Raw genomic sequence first — 19,202 nt, 5'->3', positions numbered from 1 at the left:
CAATTTTGTTGAGTTTGGTTCACTTTTATTTTGAGTTAATAAAAATTTCAGAAATTTCCAGAGGGAGAAAATGTTGAAGAGATTATTGAGAGGCTCTTCGAGCCGAAGCTCGAAGGATAAACATAATGAGGAGAATAAAAAGCCCAAATACAATCTTCCTTGCACTTCGGAGGTTCGGCCTTGCGAATGGCCTTGTGATGAGTTCTTGAGAACCGTCGGAATTTACGATGATTTTTATTATTTGGCTGAGAATGCAGGCCTCACTGACTTCCTCCACGACCAGTGCGAACAGTATCTCCTACTCACTAATATTTTCGTGCAATTTTTTTATTTCCATGCTAAGAAATCACCACCTTCAGTGGAGTTTCACTTATATGATGAGGTTAAGGAGATGTCACTCCATGATTTTTGCCGGGTCTGTAAGATACCCTTTGAGGGCAGCATCGGGGACCAACATCGTAGTGATGTGGATGGGTTTATTGATAGAATTGCTGTAGGAGAAACTAGAAAAGTTTCCGATGCAAGAATTACCAATATACATTTTCCTGTTCTACGTTACTTTGCGATATTTGCTAGTAGATGCTTAATTGGTCGCGGGAACGGTGGAAATCTTAGTGCTCCGGATATTGTCATTTTGCGCCATGTTTTGTTTCATGGTAAAACTTTCAGCTTAGGCGCTATTGTTGCTAAACGATTGAGCCTGAACCGTACAAAGGGCCCCATCTTCGGAGGCATCTTTGCCTCACGCCTTGCTGAACACTTTGAGATACCTATTAGGCAATATGAGAAAGAGGAAAAGTTGCTGCCCCCTATTTTTCTAGATTATAAGAGTTTGGTAGAACATGATTTTATTTTTAAAAATAAGAAGAAGATGCTTAAGTATAATTTGATATTTGATAAAACTCATAGTGAGACTATTACCGTGCTTGCACCCTCTTTGTTTAACATACTTTCAGGCACGTACCTCATCTTACCCGAGGCCATTTATGCATACCGGAGGCTGACACAAGTCCCAGAGCCTGAACCTGAGCCACCACTTGACCCTTATCGACAATCTGTTTATCAATGGGATCCGAAGGAGATCGCGAACCAGTGGCACCCCGAGGAGCCTGCTCAGTACACTAGAGAGAGTAGCTTCGATCAGTGGCCATAGACCAACTTAGGCCAAAAGCTTAAGCCTGGGGGAGTACGTATTTCTCACCGACATTACATCCATGTTCACACACTCATGCCAGTTGTCGGTGCTCATACTTTTTCATTGTATCATCCATGCTAGTTTATTTTATTTTCTAAGCCTTTTTCTTGTGTGTTTGAAAAACCTTAAGAAAAACAAAAAAATAGTTGTAGCTTTTAGCTAGTTTACTTTCCATGTCTATAGTAGTAGTAACTAAAAGAAAACCCAAAAAGATTTCTCATTCTTCTTTTGCTTGTTGGGAGCTTTCCCGTGCAAATAGTTTTATTCCTTTTCTTATTCTTTGGGGGTCGAGAGGGGAAGACCATGATGAAAATGTTGAGTGGCTCACATATGCATTATTGTTGATTCAACCAAGAGCCCATATTACCTTGTCTTCTCCCTTGTATTAAATGCTTGCAGATTCCATCTTAGTCCAATGCACGTGCACTATTATTATTATCCACACCGTTCGGTCGTGCGAGTGAAAGGCAATAATGACGATATATGATGGACTGATTGAGATGAGAGAAGCTGGTATGAACTCGACCTATCTTGTTTTTGTAAATATGATTAGTTCATCGTTCCTGATTCAGCCTATTATGAAGGAAACATGATTGCAATGACAATTAGAGATTATAGTTGCCCATGCCATGCTTAATTAGCTAGGAGTTTATAATGGTTTACCTTGTGTGCCAACATGCTATTAAAATGGTTGTGATGTGGTATGATAGGGTGGTATCCTCCTTTGAATGATTCGAGTGGCTTGACTTGGCACATGTTCACGCATGTAGTTGAAACAAAATCAACATAGCATCCATGATATTTATGTTCATGGTGATTTATATCCTACTCATGCTTGCATTCATTGTTGATTAATCTTAATGCATGTTCATGAATGTTGTCGCTCTCTAGTTGGTCGCTTCCTAGTCTCTTTCTAGCCTTCACTTGTACTAAGCAGGAATACTGCTTGTGCATCCACTTCCATAAACCCCCAAAGTTATTCCACATGAGTCCACCATACCTTCCTATAAGCGGTATCTACCTGCCATTCCAAGTAAATTTGTATGTGCCAAACTCTAAACCTTCAAATGAAATTCTGTTTTGTATGCTCGAATAGCTCATGTATCAACTAGGGATGTCTATATGTTCCCTGCTAGGAGGGTTATTCTCACGATGAGTGGACTCCGCTCATCACTCACGAGAAAATGGCTGGTAACTGGGATGCCCAGTCCCATGCTCAAATCAAAATAATTGCAAACAAAACTCCCCCAGGATTGTTGTTAGTTGGAGGCACCCATTGTTTCGGACAAGCCATGGATTGATGCTTGTTGGTGGTGGGCGAGTATAAACTTTCCCATTTTGTTTGGGAACCGCCTATAATGTGTGTATCATGGAAGATATCAAGATCTCTTGGTTGTTATGTTGATAATGAAAGTATACCACTCAAATTATTATTTATCTCTGTTTCAAAACTTGAGCTCTGGCACCTCTGCAAATCCCTGCTTCCCTCTGTGAAGGGCCTATCTATTTACTTTTATGTTGAGTCATCATCCTCTTATTAAAAAGCACCAGTTGGAGAGCACCGCTGTCATTCGCATGCATTGCTATTAATTTACATTGAGTATGACTGTGACTGGATCTCTTTTACCATGAATTACAATGTCTAGTCAGTCCTTGATCTTCAGGGGTGCTCTGCATTTATGTTTTTGCGGTCTCAGCAAGGGCTAGCGAGATACCATCTTGTTATATCATGTTATGATTGTTTTGAGAAAGTGTTTTCATCTAAGATTTATTATTATTGCTCGCTAGTTGATTATGCCATTGATATGAGTAAACATGAGACCTAAATGTTATTATGAACATGGTTAGTTCATAATCTTTGCTGAAAACTTGAATGTTGGCTTTACATATTTCCAACAAAAAGATCAAACAGAGTTTGTAAAAGTTTTTCTTTATCACTTTCAGTTTGTCAATTGAATTGCTTGAGGACAAGCAAAGGTTTAAGCTTGGGGGAGTTGATACGTCTTCAACGTATCTACTTTTCCAAACACTTTTGCCCTTGTTTTGGACTCTAACTTGCATGATTTGAATGAAAATAACCCGGACTGATGCTGTTTTCAGCAGAATTGCCATGGTGTTATTTTTGTGCAGAAATAGAAGTTCTCGGAATGACCTGAAATTCCACGGAGACGTGTTTTGGAATTAATAAAAAATACTGGCGAAAGAATCAGAATCAAGGGCCCCCCTACCTCATGGGCCTCCTGAGACTCCACTGACGTCAACTCCAACTCTATATATTCACGTTCGGGGAGAAAAAAAATCAAAGAGAAGGATTTATCGCGTTTTACGGCACCGAGCCGCCGCCAAGCCCTAGTCTTCATCGGGAGGGTTGATCTGGAGTCCATTCGGGGCTCCGGAGAGGGGAATTCGTTGCCATCATCATCATCAACCTTCCCCCATCACCAATTTCATGATGCTCTCTGTCGTGTGTGAGTAATCCCATCATAGGCTTGCTGGACGATGATGGGTTGGATGAGATTTACCATGTAATCGAGTTAGTTTTGTTAGGGTTTGATTCCTAGTATCCATTATGTTCTAAGATTGATGTTGCTATGACTTTGTTATGCTTAATGCTTGTCACTAGGGCCCGAGTGCCATGATTTTAGATCTGAACCTATTATGTTTTCATGAATATATGTGAGTTCTTGATCCTATCTTGCAAGTCAATAGTCACCTACTATGTGTTATGATCCGGTAACCCCGAAGTGACAATAATTGGTACCGGTCCCGGCAATGACCGTAGTTTGAGTTCATGTATTCACTAAGTGTTAATTCTTTGGTCCGGTACTCTATTAAAAGGAGGCATTAACATCCCTTAGTTACCAATAGGACCCCGCTGCCACGGGAGGGTAGGACAAAAGATGTCATGCAAGTTCTTTTCCATAAGCACGTATGACTATATTCGGAATACATGCCTATATTACATTGATGAACTGGAGCTAGTTCCGTGTCACCCTATGTTATAACTGTTGCATGAGGAATCGCATCCGACATAAGTATCCATCGTTGATCCATTGCCTACGAGCTTTTCACATATTGATCTTTGCTTAGTTACTTTTCCATTGCCACTGTTATGATTGCTACAAAAACTACTACTGTTACTTTTGCCGTTGTTACCGTTACTTCCATACTAGTTTGCTGCAGATATTAAGTCTTTCAGATGTGGTTGAATTGACAACTCAACTGCTAATACTTGAGAATATTCTTTGGCTCCCCTTGTGTCAAATCAATAAATTTGGGTTGAATACTCTACCCTCGAAAACTGTTGCGATCCCCTATACTTGTGGGTTATTGTAGGTGCATCTAGTGCCACCCCTAGTTGGTTTTGGAGTATTGAAGACAAACCTAGTTGAGGGACTAATGTGTTTGTGAGAATTGCAGGATAACACAGGTAGAAGTCCCTCATGGATTCGGTTTTCCTACCAGAGATGACCCCTAAAAATGTATGAAGACATTGAAGTCAAAGGTGGTATATGAAGATATTCACATTGAAGACTATGACAAGAGAAGACATCGCATGAAGCCTATGGATCTCGAAGGCTTAGATCTTTCGTAGTTCTTTTTCTTCTTCTTTGTTGAGTCATAGGAACCACCGTACTGTTAAGTGGGGTCCAAGAGAACCAGTCAGAATAAGTGAAGTGATGCTTAACCAAAACCTATGTCTTCGAGTGAAGACTATGAGAGCGAAGCTTGTCCAGAGTCGGAAAAGTCAGCTTTGCTTGTAGCCCAAGTAAAGTTGCCGTGTGAGTTTGAAATCTGACCGTTGGAACACGTGTCAGTTCCTTAGTGACCCAGGGTCATTTCGGACAAATCAGGTCGGGTTGCCTAGTGGCTATAAATAGCCCACCCTCTACAACCAAAAACGGTGGGCTGCTCAGAGTTAGTGTACGACTTTTGTCATTTGAGAGCAACCCACCTCGAAGCCTTTGAGAGAGAATTCCTTGCGAGGATAAAGCCCTAACCACCCAGAGCCAAAGAGAATTAGGCATCACTTAAGTCTTCTTGTCTGTGTGATCTGAAGACTTATTACACTTGAGGACTGTGAATCCTCCAGCCGGTTAGGCGTCGCGTTCTGAGCATCCAAGAGACATTGTGGATTGCCGGTGAACGAAGTCTGTGAAGGTTTGGGAGTCTACCTTGAAGACTTACCAGAGTGATTGGGCAAGGTCTGTGTGACCTTAGCTCAAGGGGAATACGGTGAGGACTGGGTGTCCTGAGCTGCGTGTTCAGGACTGGGTGTCCGGGACTGTGTGTCCTCAGGTTTAAATACCTAGCCGCCCTAACCAGACGTACAGTTGTCACAGCAACTGGAACTGGTCCAACACATCATTGTCTTCAACGAGTCACTGGTTTCATCCTTCCCTTCTCTTTACGTACTGTTACTCCTTGTGAAGTCATTGTATGATTGCACTATCTTTTATCTTCACTGAGTGACTGCGTGTTCTGTTTGGCTTCATAATATCTTCCTACCTGACCCTTACTACATTGCTACTATTAGTCATTGTGCTTTCACTCTATTGAATACTTGACTATGGCTTGCCTAGTGTAGTCTACCTTCCGCTGCAGGGTAATAGGTTTATTTCTATCGTTTGTCTTCATAACTTCCACATTTTGAAGACTTACATAAAAATCGCCTATTCACCCCCCTCTAGTCGCTATAACGCACTTTCAATTGGTATCAGAGCAAGGTACTCCCTTGTTCTGTGTGATTCGGTTTAACCACCTGGAGTTTTAGCTATGTCGACTGCAGGGATAAACCAAGTCTCCGTTGTGTGCCCCATCTTCGATGGAACTGAATATCCCTACTAGAAGAATAAGATGTGCATGCATCTTGAAGCCATTGACGTCGACCTATGGTATGTCGTCAAGAACAGCATTCCCAAGGCTGGAGAAGGTGTCACTGCTGTTGACGTCAAGAAGTTCGTTCAAATGGACTCTACTGCCAAGAATATCATCTGTGGTCATCTGACCAAAGGACAGTATGGCCGCGTGAGTGCTTTGGAAACATCTAAGCTAGTCTGGGACTGGCTCTCCAAGGTCAACGAAGGCGTCTCAACCCAGAGAGATCAGAGAATCAGTGTCCTTCGCAACCTCTTCAACCGCTTCAAGAGAAATGACAATGAGAATGTCCAGCTCACATTTGATCGATTCACTGACATCACGAATGAGCTTCAAGCCCTTGGCGCTACTGAGATCACCAAGCATGAAGTCGTCAAGACACTACTGAGATCACTTGACAGTTCGTTTGACACCCTAGCCCTGATGATTCAAGAACGTCCTGATTTCAAGACACTCGATCCGTCTGACATACTTGAGAGGCTCAACACACATGAGTTTCAGCTTTCTGAGAAAAGAGATATCTACGGTCCAAACTATGGGTGAACTCGTGCCTTGAAGGCAAAAGCTGTCTCCTCATCTGAAGAAGAATCTGACAGCAATTCTGATGATCCTGAAGACATTGGAAGGGAACTTGCTATGCTTGTGAAGAAGTTCCAAAAATTCACCAAGAAGAAAGGCTTCAGAAAGTCTTCCCGATCAAGCTCAAGGAATGATGAAGCTTCTGCTCATGACTAGAAGAAGAAAACATGTCAAAATTGCAAGAAACCTGGCCACTTCATCTCTGAGTGTCCACAGTGGGACAATGAGAACAAAAAGAAGAAGAAGAGCAAGGAATATGACTCTGACGACAAGAAGAAGAAGAAATACTCAAAGTCTTCTTCCAAGTCTTCTTCAAAGTCTTCATCACACAAGAAGAGCTCATCTGGCAAGGCACGTGCATTTGTTGGCAAGGAAATGGATTCAGAGGAGGAGTCCGCTTCTGAGGAGGCGGAGGTGGAGTCTGAGGAGGAGTCTGATTCTGGCGTCGCAAGTCTGGCTACAGCATACGTTGCCAAGTCCATCTTCAACACTAAAGACAATGACTTCATCACCGACACCGATGCAAATGACAAGGACTACTCCGCTCCTACCTACTGCTTCATGGCACGCGGTGCCAAGGTAAACACACGCACTACTCACTATCAAACATCTAGTGACGATGACTCTGATTGTGGTTCAAAACCCAGCTACAAAACACTTGCTAAAATTGCAACTGAACAACAGAAAGCCATGGAACATATTCAAAAACTGTTAGACAAAAGCGATGATCTGTTAGGCACTGAAATGACTCGATCTGAGTCCTTAATTGAAGACATAAAAAATCTTCACGTTAAGTATGAGGAACTTGAAAGTCGTCATGAAACGCTCTCAACAACTCATGAAAAGCTTTCCTATGATTATCTTCAAAGGAAGCAAGATCTTAAGAAATTGAGAGCGGCTCATGAAGATCTTCAAAAGGAAAATGAGTCACTTCACGCCAAACAGATCAGTTCCGATCAGGAAGGATTTGAATCACCATGTCCTAAATGCATTGAGCGTGATAATGCTACCACTGTTGCTGAATGTTCTACTGCTGCTACTATTGCAATATCTTCAACTGTTGATGTGGGAACTAACCCCTCTGCCGAGGATTCCACTACTATTGCTGATGAGAATGCTAGGTTGAAGACATTGCTTGAAACAGGGATGTACAAAAATCTTAAAGGGCATCAGACACTATGTGATGTCCTCAAAAATCAGATCTTGAACCGAAACCCGAGGAAAGAGGGTGTTGGGTTCGTAAGGAAAATGAATGCTGATGGCTCTTACTGGAAACCTGAGCAGTACCCCAAAACCACATGGCTTGCTGCAAAGAAATCTTCAGCAGATCTATCCAATCTATCTGGCTTCTCTTGTGCAAATCCCATTTTCATTGATGAATCCTTTGATGCAAACTATAAACTGTTTAAGAATCAGAATGGTGAAGTGTTTGCCAGGTACATTGGTACTAACTGCAGGAATGGACCGCCTATGAAGAAGATCTGGGTTCCAAAAAAGTGTCTGGAGAATCTTCCTGTGAATGTCATCATGACACCACACGTGAAGAAGACAAACCTCAGACCACAGGCTTCACACGGTCCAAAGTCTTCATACAGACAGAGGACTCACCTGAGTCGCACTAACACAAATGTTTTGTAGGGAAACCATACTCAGGCCTATGAATATGAGCGCGGTTCATCAAACCGCCATGTTCATAAGACCAAGAACTATTCTGCTTATTCTTATGAGTACTATTGTCCGCCTGCAAGACTTTTTGCTAGGGCTCCAAAGCCAAAGTTCTCAGATGCTGCACTTAGACTTATTTCTTCTAAGCCACCCTTGAAGATGTGGGTGGGTAAGAAAGCTTAACTCTCTTTTGCAGGGAAAGGTCTCCAGCAGAAAACCAAAATCGTCTGACGCTATTGCTGGGGACCTTAAACATCTTGTAGGGCGCAAGATCAAATGCCCGAATGGTCTTACTATGTACTTCATTCCTGAATCGCTTGCTACTCTCGCTATCAGTCCTAATCTGGAACTAAGCTTTCATAACCCATGGGTTCGTCAAATGTTTTTGCTTCACAATTCTCTCTGTGAAGCCTATCCCCCTAACTGAACTGTAGGGTACAACACCAGCGTCTTCAGAATGGATTATTGATAGTGGGTGTACCAACCACATGACTGGCAAAAGAAGCCTTCTTATGGACTCAACCTTACGTCCATCCGATAAGAGTCACATCACATTTGCTGACACTGGTAAAAGTAAGGTATTGGGTCTAGGTAGAGTTGCAATCTCAAAGGATCAACACATGGATAAAGTCATGCTTGTTGAATCCCTTGGCTTCAACTTAATGTCTGTCTCAATGCTTTGCGATTTGAACATGATCGTAATATTTGGAAAATATCGCTGCCTTGTACTAATGGAATCTGACAAGTCTCTAGTGTTTGAAGGGTATCGGAAAGATGATTTGTACGTGGTAGATTTTTCGGCAGGACCACAGCTTGCCGTATGTATTCTAGCAAAGGCTTCAGAATGCTGGCTCTGGCATCGGAGGCTAGGGCATGCTGGCATGAGGAACCTCCACACCCTTGCAAAGAAGAAGCATGTCATAGGCATCGAGGGCGTCAAGTTCAAGAAATATCACTTATGCGGTGCCTGTGAAGCAGGGAAGATGACGAGGGCCAAACATCCCTCGAAGACAATCATGACAACCACTCGACCCTTCGAACTGCTCCACATGGATCTTTTCGGTCCCACTCATTACTCAACTCTTACTACTACTGCTTGCCTCTATGGCTTTGTTATTGTTGATGATTATTCTAGATATACTTGGGTGCACATAATCCTCTACAAGACTGAAGTGCAGGATGTCTTCAGACGCTTCACCAATCGAGCAATGAACAATTATGGCGCCAAGATAAAGCACATCAGAAGTGACAATGGCACTGAATTCAAGAACACTGACCTTGATACATATCTTGATACCTTGGGCATCACACATGAATTCTCAGCCCCATACACCCCACAGCAGAATGGCGTCGTCGAACGCAAGAACAGAACACTCATTGAGATGGCCCGAACGATGCTTGATGAATACAAGACTCCAAGAAAATTCTGGCCTGAAGCCATTGATACTGCATGCCATACAATCAACCGTGTTTATCTTCACAAGCTTCTGAACAAGACATCTTATGAGCTCCTTACTGGCAAGAAGCCAAATGTCAGTTACTTCAGAGTATTTGGTGCCAGGTGCTGGATCAAGGATCCACATCAAACTTCAAAATTTGCACCAAAAGCACATGAGGGTTTTATGCTTGGATATGAAAAGGATTCGCACTCCTACAGAGTCTTCAATCTCTTTCATTATAAAGTGGTTGAAACAGTGGGTGTGCGGTTTGATGAGACTAACGGTTCACAAAGAGAGCACCTCCCAAATATGCTAGATGAAGTTCCATCCAGCGAATCAATCAAGCTTATGGGAACCGGAGAAATCATACCCTCTGAAGCTCAACCTAAAGAGGAACTTATCATCTCCGCACCTGATCAACCTGAAGACAATGCTCAGCCTGAAGACAATCCCACTAACAATGACAATGATCAGCAAGAGCAAAACCTTCGCCCTATACATCCTCGTGTTGCCAATGAAGTGCAGATTGAGAGAATAATTGACAGCATCAATGCACCCGGTCCGCTCACTCAATCAAGGGCAACTCAGCTGGCAAATTTCTGTGGGAACTTCGCATTCGTCTCAATAACAGAACCCAAGAAAGTTGAAGAAGCCTTCATGGAACCTGAATGGATTCAAGCTATGCAAGAAGAGCTTCAACAGTTTGAGCTGAATAATGTATGGGAACTGGTTAAGCGTCCTGATCCTCGGAAGCACAACATAATAGGCACCAAATGGATATACCGCAACAAGCAAGATGAGCATGGTCAAGTTGTCAGAAACAAAGCTCGTCTCATTGTTCAAGGATATACTCAAGTGGAAGGCATTGACTTGGATGAAACATTTGCTCCTATGGCTAGACTTGAAGCCATACGCATACTGCTGGCCTATGCCAATCATCACAACATACTTCTATATCAAATGGATGTGAAGAGCTCCTTTCTCAATGGCAAGATTGAAGAAGAAGTGTATGTTGCACAACCGCCTGGCTTTGAAGATCCAAAACATCCTGACATGGTATACAAGCTCAACAAGGCACTGTATGGCCTCAAACAAGCCCCTCGGGCCTGGTATGACACACTCAAATACTTCCTGAAGAGCAAAGGCTTCATACCTGGTTCCCTAGACCCCACTCTCTTCACAAAGACATATGATGGTGAACTGTTTGTGTGCCAAATAAATGTGGATGAAATTATCTTCGGCTGCACCAATCAGAAGTACAGTGAAGAGTTTGGATATATGATGCAAGAGCAATATCAGATGTCCATGATGGGAGAGCTGAAGTTCTTCCTCGGTCTCCAAATACGGCAGCAACGCAACGGCATCTTCATATCTCAAGAGAAGTATCTCAAAGATTGTCTGAAGAAGTTCGGTATGCAAGACTGCAAAGGCTTCACGATGCCAATGCCAGCCAAGCATCATCTGGGTCCTGACGAAAATGGTAAAGGGTTCGACCAAAAGGTATACCGCTCCATGATTGGTTCTTTGCTTTATCTATGTGCATCTAGGCCAGATATTATGCTTAGTGTTTGCATGTGTGCTCGATTCCATGCGGCACCAAAGGAGTCGCATCACTTAGCTGTGAAGCGAATTCTTCGATATTTGGCTCACACCCCAACTCTAGGATTATGGTATCCAAAGGGCTCAGAGTTTGATCTGGTTGGATTCTCGGATGCTGATTATGTTGGTGACAAAGTAGATCGCAAATCTACATCAGGCACATGTGACTTTCTGGGACGATCACTTGTATGTTGGTCTTCAAAGAAGCAGAACTGTGTATCTCTCTCCACTGCTGAATCTGAATACATTGCTGCTGGATCTTGCTGCGCTCAGCTTCTGTGGATGAAGCAAACACTCAAGGACTATGGCATTCATCTGAAGCAAGTGCCACTCTACTGCGACAACGAAAGCGCCATCAAGATTGCCAACAACCTAGTTCAGCACTCGAAGACAAAGCACATTGAGATTTGTCATCACTTTCTCAGAGATCATGTTGTGAAGGAAGATATTGATATCATACACGTCAACACTGAAGAGCAATTGGCAGATATCTTCACCAAGCCCTTGGATGAGAAGAGATTTTGCAAGTTACGGTGTGAGCTAAATATCCTGGAATCCTCAAATGTCCTGTGATCAGGCACACATCCTAACACTTATGCATATTGATGACTTAGATGTGCAACACACGAAGTAAAGTATATCTTCAATCAATGAAGACATACATTCTAAGTGTGAATACATTAATGTGGAATTTGACTTCGGAGCACCACAATAATTGTGCGCCGTGTCTGGGTCTAATACTTCCTATACGGTGGGTAACGCCACCACCAAATGTTCTGTTTGAAGTGTTTCACTCATGGCGTTACATTTGCTATGTCTTCACATTTGGTTTGGCTTCAATCTCAACATATCTTCATGATTATCTTCACTATGTTGATTATATAGATATATATATATATATATATATATATATATATATATATACTAGTGTTCTGTCCTCTACAACATTCACTTATAGCTATGTCTTCTAGTTGAATCTTTTGAACTAAGTGAATGTGATCGGACCCTAACCTCTCTATGCTTTCTATCTCAAACTCTATCTCTCCAAATCATATGCATTCTATTGAAACTGTCGAATATCTTCTCTGCGTCCTTGTCAGCAGAAGATACAGAGACAACCATTAAGTCCGTTTTCAATGCTCATTCCTCCACCTGAAACCCGGAGAAGTGGGAACGACCACCCGACAATCCAGGCGTGCGTGGGACGTGGAACAAACCCCAATATGCTGCATGATGGCCACGTGTTCCTCAGATGAGAATCGCCAGGGGCACCTGTGTAATAACGCAGTGCCGCCCCTGTACCTATAAATACACACCTCACAGCAGTCATTATCTCTTCTTCCACTCTCGCACGAACCCTAGCGCCACCGCTAGCCCTCGACGACGCCGGCGATGAAGCGCTTCACTGCCGCAACCTCTCCGACGCCATCTTCACGCCGACCGCGGACATCGCTTTCTCCGCCGTCGCCGTAGGTGTCCTCCATCGCCAAGTTAGGGCACGGACGATCGAACTGCTCGGCCTCCTCTTCCACTCCGTCTAGCAGTTCTTCGTGTGGTAAATAAAACCTCCTTTTTACGGCCTCTTTGATCCTATAGCTTTATCACTTTCTACCACAAGCAGTTTCTATTCACACAAGTTGGATCTCTTTCATACTGCATCTCATAACATGCCTAGTATATTCACTTTTGCTTCACAAAGTAGTTAGATTCCTCACTTGTACTGATCCGTGGATTCGTACAAATCTGGAACCAACTCCTTATCTATGAGTGAATGTCTTCGCACGATGAGGTCAATGTCTTCTAAACTGATTTATCTTCAAAATCTTCTGAGAATGCATAAGACCTCTTCCCCTTCCCTCGCACCTTAATGCTGTCACAAGTACATGTCCGTGGGAGAATCCCTTGGTTCTCATAGTCTGCATTCATTTGCACAATTCTTACAGCATCACATAAATTGTCCCGAAGCCAATTCCTGATTGTCCAGCAAGCGAAAACCTTTGAAGCCTCTGAACGTATTGAAGCCTTTCAGATTAAGGTTCATGGCTTTAGAAAAATCAGCAAGGAAGGGTGGCAGAAAGCGTCGAGGAGAAACATCAAGAGATCTGCCCGATGACCTCTCAGAGCTGTACAAGACAGATCCTGAAGAGGATTACAATCAGCGCAAGATGCGAATCCAATGGATTCGACGCTATTGGGAAGAATAGTGGTTCAAGTATAGATTAGTGACCAAGGAATATGCTGAAAAGAATGCCATCAAGCGACCATGGGGAGACATCCTCTACAAAAATCTTCAACCCAGGACCAGAGATGAAGCCATTGAACAAGGCTTCTATCCCTGTATGGTCCGTGGACCACAGCCTGCGGATGCTGACCCATCGTCCCTGCTATGGTGTCGTGACGACAATCTGTTTAAGCGCAACTTCCAGTTTGCCCAGAACTCAGCGAAGCAGAACAAGAAGACTTTGGGTTTAGATTTCAACCCTGGTCCCTCTGCTCCCCGTGCCGATGGAACTCGCGAAGCTGAACCCAATCTTCTTGGGCCCTTCTACAATCTTGAAGGCCTCATCACTCACATCGTGGTTCAAGGGACAGCCGTGAATGAGCCTGCAGATGATGCTGAATCAGATGAAGCACTTGTAGCGCCGAAGCCAAAGAAGCTGAAGCAGCCAAAAGCTTCAAAGCCGGCCTCTGCACCAAAAATCTCACGGGCGAAGCCACTGGCAACTGCACCTCCTGAAGACAGTGTGCAGTCTGAAGATTTGTCACGCATCTCCAAGCCCCAGAAGGTCAAGATGCCTCTGCCACACACCGGCCAAGAGCTAACAGCTGCTGCCATTCTGCGCAATGATGCCATTGATTTGTCAAGTGATGAAGATCTTGCAGATGACGCTCTTGAGCAACTCATCAAGAGCAAAGAAGAAGCAGAAATCTTCAATGATCTGCCTCTCTTTGATGTAACAATCATCCACAACTTCATTGATGAGTGGTTTGACACGCCAAACATCAGCTTCGAAGATCTGCAACTACCCATTGGCCTCAGTGTCGCCTTCCATGGCGCCATTGCTTCAGAGCTAGCCCTCGCTCAGCGCATCGTCGAACTGAAGCAAAAGATTGACTATGAAAAGGCTCAGTTCAAGAAGCATATGGCCAAGCTCAGCGTGCAAGAGGTGAAACTTCAAGATTATGTTGCACGAGCTCAAAGAAGCCTTTCTCAAGAAACGCGCAGAAGCCCAGGGTTCTCAGGAGCGTATGAAGAGCTTGGCTGACAAGTGTGTGCAAGGCTACTACGAAGCTGAGAAGCGCAAGGCCCTTGGGCGTCCGGGCATTGATCCCAGGATGGCTGCTAAGCAGAAGAAGAAGCCCATTGTGGCCGAACCTCTCGCACCAAGGCAGGAAGCAGATCCCATTGTCTTCCCAACTAGAATGACTGGCTCAAAGCCAAAAGCCCGGTCAACCGCTTCAGAGCTGAAGAAGACAAGGACTGCTGAGGCTGAAGCCAGGAAGAGGAAACATCCTGAAGCCTCTCCTACTGCCCCCTCCAAGAAGAAGAGGAAGACCAAGAAAGAACGGGCTGCTCCCACAGAGCCTTTGATTGTTGAACCCATTTCCATGGTTCGTCCTGACGCTGAACTCCAACTGACAATCCATGAGCCTGCTTTCACAGAGGCTCATGAAGCTGAAGACTTTCCAGCAGCTGATCCCATCGCTGCTGACGACATTGGTCACCATGACCATGTAGAAGATGGTGCAGTCCTTCCTCAGCCCGAGCACAGCGAACTCATCAGCATTGGTCGTCCTCTGACGCCAATTGCTCAGGATGCTTCATGGGATGATTGCCCACAAGAGGAAGAAGACTTTGAGGCCCAGCCAACTCCAACTACACAGGCGTCGCCTGCGTTGTGCAGGCTTCGCAAAGGACCAAGGCCTCCAGTCTCTGCGTCTGAAGCTGAAGCTGCTGAAGACATTCCGGCTGCATCAGCCGATGAAGAAGTCCCACAAGCTGCTACTCCCCTGTCCCACCAAGAAGCGGTTCTCAAGGAGAACGTGGTTGTGACCGACCCTCCAGCTCGTCAAGTGGAGGTTGAAAATCTTGAGGCTGCCACCACCAACACCAATGAAGCCACTGACGCTGTCATGGCTGAAGCTAATGTGGAGCCCTCCCCAACAAAAGCACCAGAAGTCAGCGAAGCCACTGATCCCACCGCTTCTGTTCCCGCGCCTGCTGCCGGTCCTCAGTTCGACTATCATGTTGAGCATAGGCCTTAGGTACAGAAGCCAATCCCAAGATTGCCCAGGTTCCCAGGTCCTGCATCAGCACCTGGATCCTTCAATATCAATGGCTTCAGAGCAGACAACACATTCTTCAGTAGCTCCAGGAACCCATACTCAAGGGAAAGAATATCATCTAATCGGTTCTGGAGCTATCCGCGGCGAAGCTATTACTCCTGCATTCTTTACAATCAAGGTCGCATCTTCCCACACAAGCGTCTTGACATTGAAGCAATAGCTGGTCTGCCCTGTCTGGAAGAAGCTCTGGATTGCTTCAAAGAGGTTGGGTTGCTGCCATTCGTCACTGACCAAGAGCATTGGAATGAAGAGTTGCTGCTCCAATTCTATGCCACACTTCACATCCGCGGGTATAACAGAGATCCGAAGACTTGGGTCCTGGAGTGGATGACAGGAAACGTTCATCACGAAGCCAAAGCCTTTGACATCATTGAGCTCACTGGTCTACCCACTCCCAGCGATCTCTACGAATCTGGCTATCAACTTCACAGTGAAGCTGTGGAGAGCATCTTTCAGAAGCCTGAACCTAACATGAGTCAGATGCTCAGTATGATGAAGCCATTACCCCAAGATGCTGCATATCCCAAAGAGTTCTTTGTTGAAGACCTAGAGTATCTGCCAAGGACTATTTATCACATCATAAGGCGAACTCTCTGGCCCATCAAAGGGCACTCTCCACATGCCAAGCTGGAAGGTGCAATGAAGACTTTGGTTTTCTATATTCTTCATGGAAAATGCTTCAATGCACATGACTTCTTCATTCACCAACTTGCTGCATCAGGCTCTGATCTGTTTGGCTTGAAGTTCTACGCCCCATGGGTAATGCGGCTGATCAAACTTCACTCCGCTATCTCATATCAGCCATTTGCTCGCAATCATTGGATTTTTCTGCCTGATGTGGATATGTCTATTGAAGCCATCTATCCTGAGCCTACCAAGGAACCTCTAAGTCTTCAGAATGCAGAGCATCAAAGTTTTTCTCAGAACATTGAAGGAGTTGAAGCAGTCACTCGTGTGTATCCTTTGGCTGGCACTACACGTGCACCGCATCCTGCTCTCACTGAAGCCACTGACAGTACAACTTCCCCACAACCCAAGAAGCGCACTCGTGTTCTCAATGACCGAGAGCTTCTTGTGGCTCTTCATCAGAAACAGGATAGGCATCATGACTGGCTGAAGCGTCAAATGCAAAGCCTCTTGGTGGATGTTAATCGCATTCGCATCTTGCCACCAAGAATGCCTTTGTTGCTCATGAAACCTCTCGACGCACATGGAAAGGGCTGACGCTGATGTGTTCTGAAGATGATCTTCAAGAGGATGGCTTCTCTGAGCGCTTCAAGTTTGACTCCACACCTCCTCGAAGGGTAGTGCTGCGACGAACTCCATCTCTTGAAGACTCTGAGTTCTCTTCCTCTGCTGCAACTGTAAATGCCAGAGTGATCGAGGATGACGACGATGCTACTTCACCGCCGCCTCCTTCAGCACGCTTTGACACTGCTCCAAGCTCTTCTGCACCGCCGAACACCACCAACGACCCTACTGCTTCACCTACTCTTCATGGGAACGAGTAGAGGCTCTATGTCTTCAAACCTTTTTGGTCCTTACTGACAAAAGGGGGAGAAGCATATGAGTTTAATAGTCTTCAAGCGGGTCCATATGGGCGGGTGCTTCATATTTTGATTCGTGTTTACAACTCTCGTTTTGATACATTTGGTTCTTTGAGTTGTAACACTTAAATTTGATGGTCGTCTGCTACCTATTTGCCATTTTGTGATGCGATGATAAATTCCGCATGTGCGATGATAAATTCCGTACTTAGATCATTTTGCAGACGTCCATTTTCCATTATGCATGTCATTATCTTCACATACCTTCACATGCATAGTGGATTGTCATCATAAGTTGAAGAGGATCTCCACAAGCACAACCTGCCATGTGCATTTGCATTCCAAAAGCAAACTACTTATATGCACATCTTCAGGGGGACCCCTTGCAACTTATGAAGACAATTCCTTATCCTTTACAATTTCACATATTATATTCCCCGTTGAAAACTTCAACTAGTTTGTCATCAATCACCAAAAAGGGGGAGATTGTAAGTGCATCTAGTGCCACCCCTAGTTGGTTTTGGAGTATTGACGACAAACCTAGTTGAGGGACTAATGTGTTTGTGAGAATTGCAGGATAACACAGGTAGAAGTCCCTCATTGATTCGGTTTTCCTACCAGAGATGACCCCTAAAATGTATGAAGACATTGAAGTCAAAGGTGGTATATGAAGATATTCACATTGAAGACTATGACAAGAGAAGACATCGCATGAAGCCTATGGAGCTCGAAGAGTTAGATCTTTCGTAGTTCTTTTTCTTCTTCTTTGTTGAGTAATAGGAACCACCGTACTGTTAAGTGGGGTCCAAGAGAACCAGTCAGAATGACTGAAGGGATGCTTAACCAAAACCTATGTCTTCGAGTGAAGACTATGAGAGCAAATCTTGTCAAGAGTCGGACAAGTCAGCTTTGCTTGTAGCCCAAGTAAAGTTGCCGTGTGAGTTTGAAATCTGACCGTTGGAACACTGTCAGTTCCTTAGTGACCCAGGGTCATTTTGGACAAATCAGGTCGGGTTCCCTAGTGGCTATAGATAGCCCACCCCCTACAACCAAAAACGGTGGGCTGCTCAGAGTTAGTGTATGGCTTTTGTCGTTTGAGAGCAACCCACCTCGAAGCCTTTGAGAGAGAATTCCTTGCGAGGATAAAGCCCTAACCACCTAGAGCCAAAGAGAATTAGGCATCACTTAAGTCTTCTTGTCTGTGTGATCTGAAGACTTATTACACTTGAGGACTGTGAATCCTCCAGCCAGTTAGGCGTCGCGTTCTGAGCATCCAAGAGACATTGTGGATTGTCGGTGAACGAAGTCTGTGAAGGTTTGGGAGTCTACCTTGAAGACTTACCAGAGTGATTGGGCGAGGTCTGTGTGACCTTAGCTCAAGGGGAATACGGTGAGGACTGGGTGTCCTGAGCTGCGTGTTCAGGACTGGGTGTCCGGGACTGTGTGTCCTCAGGTTTAAATACCTAGCCGCCCTAACCAGACGTACAGTTGTCACAGCAACTAGAACCGGTCCAACACATCATTGTCTTCAACGAGTCACTGGTTTCATCCTTCCCTTCTCTTTACGTACTGTTACTCCTTGTGAAGTCATTGTATGATTGCACTATCTTTTATCTTCACTGAGTGACTGCGTGTTCTGTTTGGCTTCATAATTATTCCTACCTGATCCTTACTACATTGCTGCTATTAGTCATTGTGCTTTCACTCTATTGAATACTTGACTATGGCTTGCCTAGTGTAGTCTACCTTCCGCTGCAGGGTAATAGGTTTATTTCGATCGTTTGTCTTCATAACTTCCACGTTTTGAAGACTTCCATAAAAATCACCTATTCACCCCCCCTCTAGTCGACATAACGCACTTTCAGTTATCAAGATTCTTGTGGTTGGAATGGAATATCTTGGTCTCAACAGACGAGTGATACGTCTCCAACGTATCTATAATTTTTGATTGCT

The sequence above is a fragment of the Triticum urartu genome, chromosome 5A (genome assembly GCF_056163025.1).
Source record: "Triticum urartu cultivar PI428250 chromosome 5A, HENAU_Tu73, whole genome shotgun sequence".
NCBI lineage: Eukaryota > Viridiplantae > Streptophyta > Magnoliopsida > Poales > Poaceae > Triticum > Triticum urartu.
This window is presented reverse-complemented; position numbering follows the sequence as displayed.